The 10,537-nt window shown below is 38.1% G+C and overlaps 1 non-coding gene and 1 pseudogene across 1 annotated transcript; both read left to right on the top strand.

The window, feature by feature from the left end:
- The first annotated feature begins 3,246 nt into the window (after positions 1 to 3,246).
- LOC121160130 lies at positions 3,247 to 3,355 on the top strand. The gene has a single exon (XR_005884491.1). It is a non-coding gene; the product is annotated as a U6 spliceosomal RNA (small nuclear RNA).
- A 5,657-nt stretch (positions 3,356 to 9,012) lies between these two features.
- Positions 9,013 to 9,143, top strand: LOC121160119 (annotated as a pseudogene).
- The last annotated feature ends 1,394 nt before the right edge of the window (positions 9,144 to 10,537 follow it).

Below are 10,537 nucleotides of genomic sequence, written 5' to 3'. Positions count from 1 at the left end.
GATATTTTTGTGTTTTTTTGCATTCAAAATAATTTCTTTTCTCTTATTAAATTATTTGCTGACTCATAGATCACACATTGGTCATTCAGTAGCATGCTATTTAACTTCACGATGTGGTAAATTTTAAAATTTTATTCCTGTTGCTGATTTTGCTTTATGGATTTTCATTTAAGAGAATGCATAGTAACTGTGTAATAGAGATGATTATATCTAGATGCGAATATACAATGCAGCATGCATCTCTACTTTTAAATCAAAGATGGACTCCCAAGGAAACTATTAACTATATCTTGACAATAGCATGCTGGACTCTGCCATTGTCTGTACCTGCAATGTCAGGAAACAAATAGCACAATGATGGACTTATGACTGCTTCTGAAGGACTATTCCATTGAATTAACATAGGGGAAATCAGTTGAGGAGTAGGGAATTTGGAAAAAGGGTAAGGGAAATCCCAGAACCCATGGAACTGTATCCTAAAATTTAAAAACAAAAAAGATCATGGAAGTGCACTCCAACTGTCTCTGAGTTTTGCCATGAGCTCCACATAAACTGTGTCTAGGCAGGCACTGTTGTTACAGGTACAACTGGGTTATGTGGTTCCAATGCATCACAGCCTGGACTGGCTACACAATCAGTTGACTAGCTTAAGCTAATCAGTTGATTAGTTTAAAGTTGCAGCATTTGGGGTGTTCTATAACTTTAAGATAGAGGATTGACAAGTCCGTGATATGTTTTTCACTTTGGAAGAGGACAGAGGTAGCAGGGTCAGATACCAGGCTGTCACACAAGTCTGAGCCTCAACAGAAAGAAGGCAGGAGTATTTAAAGAAGACTCTGCTATTACATGGTTCTAAGAATGTTATGGCCATGCTTGAGGAAGTCCATGATCCAAAATTGCTGTTAGAGGAAAAGGTCATGTTGAAAGAGAATGAGTTCATTGTCATGACCTCCACAGACATAAATAAGCCTCTGATTTCTTGTGTGCGTGTGTGTGTGTGTGCGTGTGTGTGTGTGTGAGTTAGACTCGGGTGCACAAGAAACACTACATAAGATGTACAAGATGTTCATTGGGATGTCACATCCTATGGCTCCTGCAAATGATCTCCTGACACACTAGCCATCCCTAGGATGCAAGACAATCACCCCCAAAACAACAGCCTCTGAGTTCCCTACAGAACACAGACTCACACCCCTCGCTCACCAGTTGCCTTTTTTTATCTCGGAATGCATCTTTCTCTCATTTCTCCAGGCATCAATACACAGGTCTCCAATTCGCTTGGTCAATTTCTTTATTACCGTACTCCTGTGAGACTAAAAACTACTGTCTTGTTATCTCATTCTCATATGGCTGAAGCTTTTATTATCTTATACTTTATTGTGTAACAACAGCAGGGAGTTATTAAATGCCTGTATGATCAAACCAGCAACAAATGTTTTCCTGTGTCAATGGAAGATGAACATTTAAAAAAAAAATCTGAAAATGCAGGATTTTCAGCACTAATGTCTTAAGATAATGTTCTAGATAACAGCAAGTTTGTCTGTCCTTATATTTCTTGTGTTTCTCATAAGCATATGACCTATTCTTAGAGCAAATGGATGATTCTGGTACACTAAAGAACAATCTGAAAATAGATTTAAAAATCTTCCTAGAAATGAAATCTTCATTATGCAGTGCCAACAAGTAATTCTAAAAATATCAGGTTAAAAATGATGCTTGGTGGGGTGTGAGTAGAGAAACAGCCTTACCTGTTTATGTACAAGGAACTGAACCCTGGAAATTTCACCTCCCTTGTACTACCATCAAAGGATCCTGACAGCTGCCACCGATGACAGCAAAGATAAGGAGATCAGCAAGTTTAGGACAACACTCCATCATGCACTTAGAGAGGAACAAGTCCTGGCCAGGGGTCCTCTGAGCCTCATTCTGTTATACTTATCAGCAGTGATGGGACATATCTATCCCTGAAAATATTCTTCTTCTCTAATTAAATGGATAATAAAGTATGATACACGGGAATTTGAAACAGCCCTTAGAAAATGTGCTATAATCACCGCATTCCACAAATTTCTTGGAGTTTCTTCATATGCAAGTGCATGTTCTAACACTCAATGGAATATTATCTAGCCTTGATAAAAAAGGAAACTTTTCTGACTTGTGAAACACAGATGAACTCTGGGGAGACTACAGTAAGTGAAATGAGTATGTTCAGGAAGGCTCATATCATAGGTTCTTATCGAGACGCAGCCTTTCTAGCAACCAAATCCACAGAGACTGAGAGTAGAGAAGTGGTTACTAGAAGCTGAAAGGGGCAGGGCAGAGGAAATGCGAAGATGTCAAACAACTGGGGCATCTTCTCATTCATAATAGGAATCCTCCTTCCTACCAGCGCGGCGAAAGATCATCCCAACACAGAATACATGAGTTATGGTCGGGCTTAGTTCATATTTTTATATTCATTTTGTTCTTCGTGAGGTTTGCCATTGGCATGCCAAGAACATTGTGGCAACTCGTAAACACAGCCATACTCTACCCATTACCCAGGGAGCAAATCCAGGGCAATCACCGTCCTGCTCTGTCTGTTCATTCCATATCCCCAGGCCCACTTTCAGTGTCACGTCCCCTCTCAACACTGTCATTCATTCCTAAATACCATTCTCTTAAAGGCTGAGTACCTGATGACTTCTGTTTGTTCCCTCACAAGTTATCAGAACTCAACCCTCTTTCCAAGCAAAGAAAAATATCTCACAAATGTGTCTGATGATCTCTGCTGAATAGGTTTTGATGAATAATTTTTATGGTCATTTTTTTTCCCTGATTAGAAAAGTTACAATTAGAATGCATCCCATAACCCCCTTTTCTATAATAACTGTATATCATCCTAACTTAGGATATTTAGGTCAGTTCACCAAAAAGTTAGCAAACTAGGTTCTTTCACCCAATGATAACCTCAGTGACTGGCAGAATTTGTTTAAGTCCTATGTGTATCAATTGAGTATCTTCTCTCATGAACAAAATGGTATAAATTAAGAGTTGGCAAACAAAACTTCTTGTATAGCCCAGAACCTGAGGGTTTGATCTATCATGAGAACACACATCGGAGAAACAGAATGTGCCCTAGCATGGCAGTGCACCTCATCACGAGTCTAAGTTCGATGCTGGTGACACTGGCAGAACAGGGCATGAGGGTTCGCATGGAGATGTCAGTTGTTGCCCTGGCCTCACTATTCAAGTTTTCACCACTCAGTGCTCGCTTCGGCAGCACATATACTAAAATTGGAACGATACAGAGAAGGTTAGCATGGCCCCTGCGCAAGGATGACACGCAAGTTTTCACCACTCAGAACACAGTATCAAAAGCATCTCTGATGTTTTTTATCTATGTTTTGCCTGTCAACAGATATTTATGAGCATGTATACTGTGTAAAATCTCTTCCAAGGTACAATGAGCAATCGAAATTTAAATCAAAGAAAAAGGTTTTCTTTTTCTGTTAAAAATAAAATGGAGATTCCAGTATTACATAAAGCCCTTGCTTTGCCTGTGCCAGTTTGTATATACTTGTCTTGCAGCTCCCAGCTTGTGTCCTGGGAAAGCAACGGAGCATGGCCCAAAGCCTTGAGACCCTGCACCCGTGTGGGAGACCCAGAAGATGCTCCTGGCTCCCGGCTTTGGGTAAGTTCAGCTGCGGCCTTTGCAGCCACTTGGGAAATGAACCAGCGATGAAAGATCTTTCATTCTGTCTCTCCTCTCTGTAAATCTGATTTCCGAATAAAAAATAAATAAATCTTTTTTTTAAAAAAAAAATGGACATTCCTCTGTCATTCAACTTTATTTTTGCCCAAGAAATAAAGAAAACATTTTAAAGGGATTTCAGTTCACTGTAACGTACATTAAGCCCATCTTTGAAACTCACCCCGTTTGAGAAAGCATAAATCTACGAAAACAGACTTCCTAAAATGCTACATGTATATACAGAACATCTCAGTGGTGATCAGTAAATGACATTTACTTCACATTGTTTCCATGAATAATCATGTCCTTTTCCAAAATACTAGCACATAGTTCCCGTCCTTGACACTGATTCCTGTACCTGAATTTAAACAAGTGCAGTGCTCAGGAAGGCAGACTACAGAGCCAACTTCTCTGTACTGAAATTCTACTTTGCCATTGCAAGGTTCTCTGAGTATGAAAAAGTTCTTGCTGTATGCCTCACCATGTCCTGTATCATAAGGAGATAATTGTATCTACTATGGAGGTGACCAAGAAAATTTAAACAAATTTATATAGAAAACATACAGGTCAGAGGACGACAAATATTAAGTACTTAATAACAGTTAGTTATTATTTTCATACTCCCTCAATATCATTCAATCAAGAAACACTCATTTAAAACTAAAGTCATACCAGGAGGTTATGCTGTGGGTTAATGACTAAATTGCTTTTCTCTCTGTAAAGAACTCCTTGAGGAAATTAGCAGTGCCTTGAGGAGGCAAAAGAGTGAAGGAGGGTGCTAAACTACAGGAAAAAGGCTACTATTTAATTAACACTTAGAAGGTGTCAGACAATTTGCATATACTCTAAATTTGTTCTGAACCCAATCCTAGTAAACCTGCCCAGATTTGAACAATTAATAGTGGCACGATGGAAATTAGGCCAAGCTCTTCCATGGCAAGAAGAAGAAACTGTTTCTAAATAGCAAGCAGTGGGATGTACATAAATGCAGGTATCTTAACCAGAAACGGACACAGAAAACACCAATGTCAGTGACTTTCCTACACTCGGGCAATTGCTGATAGCTGCTCTTTGTCTAAACAGGCCTTGTCCACCTCTTTTAATCTACTCTTTTCATCAATAAACTAAAATAAAACTAAGAGTCGCCTCCCCGGGTTTCATATGATTTATTGCATAAATGCTGTATTTTGCATGTTGACAGGTTCTTTGGTTAATTGTTGCTTCTGACTGTTTCCAAAAATATAATATAGGATGAGCTGTTAATTTAGAATCTGTAGGTACATTGAGAAAACTGGCCTTTGGAAAAACAATCAGAGATCCTTCTTCCGGCAAAAGTTCTAGGTCTGCTAAAGATACTAATCCATAACTTGGAATACTAATGAAAAGCCTGCCATTTTCAGGTGGCAAGTTTTAGCTTGAAATGACTCATTTCCAGATTTTAAATTTTCAGATATTAAGGAAAAGAATAAAAATATCAGTCTTATTTTTAATGACAAACAAGCTTTCACTCAACATCTTTGAACCCACACTATACTTCCCAATTTACCACCTCTTAACACATAATGTGCCCGGAAGGGGTACTATCGAGGTAACACTGTGTTCTGTGGTAAGAAGCTTATAAAATGTCTGCTTCAATATTTTTCTTCTCAAATGAAAAAGATAATATTCACCTGTGAACAAGCCTTCCACAAGGGTAAAGGACACTACAATCAGAAAATGCCCACAGTTTGTGTCTATCATGCTTTCTGATTTTGAAATAATGGAAGCTTAGATTTGGCTTCATTTGTTACTCAAGATGACCCATCATTGCTCATCTCCCCAACCCCCATTACCTCATGCCTCATGCCTCTGACTTTTGTGCTGTATTTTCTTACTCAGGATTCTTTTTTCTTCCGTTCCCAAACTGATGCAACTGATTCATTAATACAGCTCTTGTATGCTCTAATGTAGATACTATGATAAATTCCTGGAATCCAGGATCAAACAAATCAAACAACACACAAGTAAATAGAGAGTAAATAGAGCCCCAGATGGTGGTAAATATCATGACGAAGCCAAAGAACACTGTGAGTGCTAAAGGCTTCAGGAAGTGGTGATGAGCCTTTACACAAGTGCTTCCGAAAGACCTTGGTGGGAGAGGAAAGTGTGAACACAAACCTACAGAAGGTTTACTCAGGAGGACCATGAGGATGTCTGCAGGCCAGCAGCCAGCCAGCCAGAACAGCAGGCCAAGTGTTGGCAAAGCTAGATGCACATGTTCAAGACACAGTGAGTACAAAAAGATTTCTTCAGCACTGAGAATAAACTGGCAGGAGATGAGGGTAAGTTATAAAGGAGAAAGTTGTAAATTACAGAGAGCTTTGTAGGTCACTCTAAAGAATTTTCCTTTGTTCTGGAAAAGAGGTGAATCAGTGTGATAGTTGAGGCGAAAGTAGCTTGCTGAACTGATTTATATTTAATACTGTTTCTGACTATTGAATAGAAAATAGACTCCACAGGGACACATGCCGAAATTGAGTTATCAGTCATCTAGCTGAGAGATGGTGACTCAGAACAGAACAAGGCGGTGATGAGAAAAATCACAAAAAGAGTTAAGAATCTGAAGGTAGAATCATCAGGATTCTGCTTCCTCTTACTGTGACTTCCATGCCAAGTTTCCTTCTTTGTAAAAGCCAATATCCTGCACGTGTCTCTAGCTCTTTCAGTGATAAAGTTTCATTTACATTGCCTCCTGTATTGTTAGACTGATCCATTGAGGAAAATATGCTATTATTACAATTCACCATAGACCAAAGACATGGTGTATTAACAGGAGGCCATATTCATCATCCTTTTGTCAATTTCCAAAATGACAAAAACATCGCAAACAAGCTCAAAGATGAATTAATTTTGTGTGTCTATTACTTAAAAAAATTCCTTAGTCAAAAGTCACTGATCATTATTGTATTTTGAATGTAAAAATAAGTGAAACATTAGTGAAATTTTATGAGGGGGGAGGTTAAATAAATGAAACACTCAACCAGGGAAAAATCAGATGCAGTTCTACAAAATCTGGAACCAGACAAAAGGGCCCATTTCATCACTGCATTTGGATATAGATCTGGAAGTTTTAGTCAAAGTCATCAAGCAAGAAAACGAAATGAAAGGGATACAAATTGGAAATGATGAAGCCAAATTATTCCTCATTACAGAGGGCATGATAATATATAAAGAGAAATCAAAAGATTTCAAGAACAGACTATTAGAACTCAGACAGTTTGGTAAAATTTCAGGATACAAAATTGACAGACAAAAGTCAACAGTTTTTGTATAAACAAACAATGTCAGGGCTGAGAAAAAAAAAACTTGTAAGATTAATAACATTCATGACAACTCTTTATTTTTGAATAAATTTAAGCAAGGATGTGAAAGGTCCTACAATGAAAATTAGAAAACACTAAAGAAAAAAATAGAAGACATGAAAAATTGGAGACCCATAATGGTCATGGATTGGAAGAATAAATATCATTAAAATGTACATTATATCCAAGGCTATTTACAAATTCAATGTGATTCTACAGTCAATGAAATCCTTCTCATATCAAGAAACCATAATGCTAAAATTCATATGGAAAGGCAAAAGACAAAAGACCCAAATTTTCTAAATTAATCTAAAAAAAGCAAAAAACAAAGCCAGAAGTATCATTATACCAGATTTTAGGACATACCACAGGGAAGCCATACCAACAGCCTGGTTCTTAATAAAAGAAAAATAGACATACAGACCAAGGCAACAGAGCAGAAATTCTTTAAGCCAATCCATATATATACACTTAACTACTCTTAAACATACTGAAGTCAATCCATGGAGATGGGACTATATCTTTGACAAATAGTTCTGGGATGAAATAAGATATCTATCTACCACTTATACAAAATTCATCCCAAAATGGATCAAGAATCTAATCTACAACCACATAGCATTCCATTGCTAGAGAAAAACACTGAATAAATATCAACATAGACACAGATGTCTTGTAATAGAGCTTAGAATCTCAGGCAATGAAAACTGAAGAAGACAAATGGGCTTGCAGCAAGCTAGTTTACCACAAAGCAAATAGCCAACAAAGGTGGGGGACAACTGATAAGGTGGGAGAAAATATTTGCAAACTAATCTACCACGAAAGTATGGTATTCAAAATCTATAAGTAGCTCAAGAAACTCAACAAAACAATGTAGTAAAGAAATGAGCAAATGATATGAACAGGTATTTTTCAAATGATAAAGTTCAAATGACCAACAGACAAATGAACATATGCTCAGGTATAGCAGCTAACAGGGCATTGAAAATAGAATTCATTGTGGATGTCACCTTTCCCCAGGGACGGCTATCATTGAGAACAACTATCATACAGAAATCAGAGAGCAATAATCCTGGTATAGATGAACGGAAAAGGCAGCCTAATAAACTGTTGGTGGAAATTTTAAGTAGTCTACCCATCACGAAAGACATTATTACTCAGACATCTGAGAACAGATTTATCATATGTTCCAGCAATCCTACTTATGGGAATTTGCAACAAAATGGAATCAACATAGTAGTATCAGTATCCCCATGATTTTAGGACATTTGGGATTCTGATAACTGGTTGTACCTCACAATAGCTAAGATACGGAATCAACTCACATGTCCCCCAGCTGATGATAATGACATTATGTTATGTGTACCATAAGGAATATAACCAGCCATGAAATGAATGAATCTGTCTTTTGCAACAAGACATGAGCAACTGGATACCAGTATGCTTAGTGAACTAAGCGAGGCTCAAAAAGACAACTTTACTTTTTTTTAACTGTGATAACAAATACATAGAGTCTAAAAATGTATAACAAATATAAGTGACATTTTGAGATTTGATTACTATTTACAGTCCTTGTCTATACTTTCGAGAAAAGGCGATTTTTTTTTACTCCTTACTATAATGAATTACTTACCTAGGAGAGAGGTAAGTTAGTGATTGTAGAAAATGTCATCATAGGAATTTAAAATTAAAGAGCAGAGAGAATGGCGGCATGAACAGGAGGGAGGATATGGTGAGGGAATCACTATATTCACAAATTTATATCTGTGAAACACATAAAAAGTGTTAAAATGATTTTAAACTTTGAAACCCACTTGGTTTTCTCATAATATTCATAACCTATCTGAAGACATCTTATATGTATACATAATTTCAAATCATTGCAACACATAAATTTTTTGTTAATATCTATTTTCTGAGAATTTTAAAAAATATACCATTGCTTCTTGGCCTTTTGGCTAAAATCAAGTATAGTATCTGTTCTTATCAGTTTAATATCTAATACATCCTTTATCCAAGGACAATATATTAAATGGATTTTTGGAAAAAATGTCCTCATGCCATCCACAATTTTATCATTCTGAAAATCTTACTATATATAAAATCTTATGATGTAGATTCTGTAGTTAGTCTGTTTGAACCTGAGATTGACTTGTATTTCTTTTTTTTAAAGATTGATTTTATTATTTTCATTGGAAAGGCGGATATATAGAGAGGAGAGACAGAGAGGAAGATCTTCCATCCGATGATTCACTCCCCAAGTGAGCGCAATGGCTGATGCTATGCCAATCCGAAGCCAGGAGCCTCTTCCAGGTCTCCCACGCGGGTGGAGGGTCCCAAAGCTTTGGGCCGTCCTCGACTGCTTTCCCAGGCCACAGGCAGGGAGCTGGAAGGGAAGCGGGGCTGCCGGGATTAGAACCGGCGCCCATATGGGATCCCGGGTGTGCAAGGTGAGGACCTTAACCACTGCGCCACCACGCCGGGCCCCCATTGACTTATATTTCAATAAAGATAGTACTACTGCACATACTTTCCTTTTCTGTAACTATAATTGTTGTTGTTACAGTAATTTATACAATCTATTCAGGTAATATTTTCTTGAAGTCTTTTAACTGCTAAAATTTACATAATCATTCATTTAAACTTTGAACATAAGGAATATAGAGTCATTGAAATATAACTAAACTTTAGCTATGTTTGAAATCACATATTTTAAATTTTTAAAAATTTTATTTTTGATGATGTTTACATAGGGTAGGGAGGATACAGGGTTAGTGGAAAGTGGGTGAGGCCCTTGTTTCCAAATTTTCTTTTTCTTCTTCCTGTATCTAGGGAAAGGGAGAAACCACATCCATCCTCCCAACCACCCCAGTACCCAGGAGTGGGGAACGGCCAACCAATATCAACCGAGGGCCTCAAATGTGAAACATGTTCTGAGGGGTCTGCTTAAGTGGCTTTCATAGTTCTAAATGTCAATCTCACCAATCCAAGAATGAAGAAATCCTCCCAAGATCCATTGGCTGAAAGAGTCAGCCCAAGAGTCCCCATTCACCCAGATATTTGTAGTCATCACTTGGATGTGGTAGGTATTCAATTTGTTCTGCCCTCCTTTCTCTACTAAGATACTGGATGTCCTGTACAGGCCACAGTGAGCTGTCATACCTGCCACGTGTATCTGGGCCTACTATCCACTGTTCCATCTTTTCCAGTGAGGAGACCCAGTTCTGACGCATGCACTCCATGATCAGACCACCAATCCTAGAAGTGAGTCCTCATGTCCCTGCATGTCCCACCTGTGCCATCCTCCAGACCCCCCTAAAACTCCCCACCAGTCATCCATCAGAGTGCTGTCTAGGACAATGGGCATTGCCTAGAGCAATTGGCACCCCAGGCTCAGCCAGACACCCTTGTCCTTTGGGCTCACAGACTTGGCACCTCCAACATATCTTTAGGGGGAAAAAAT

Source organism: Ochotona curzoniae, unplaced genomic scaffold, assembly GCF_017591425.1.
Source record: "Ochotona curzoniae isolate NIBS_2020 unplaced genomic scaffold, NIBS_Ocur_1.0 contig_430, whole genome shotgun sequence".
Lineage (NCBI taxonomy): Eukaryota > Metazoa > Chordata > Mammalia > Lagomorpha > Ochotonidae > Ochotona > Ochotona curzoniae.
Note: the sequence above shows the minus strand (reverse complement) of the source record. Positions and strands in the feature narration are given on the sequence as shown.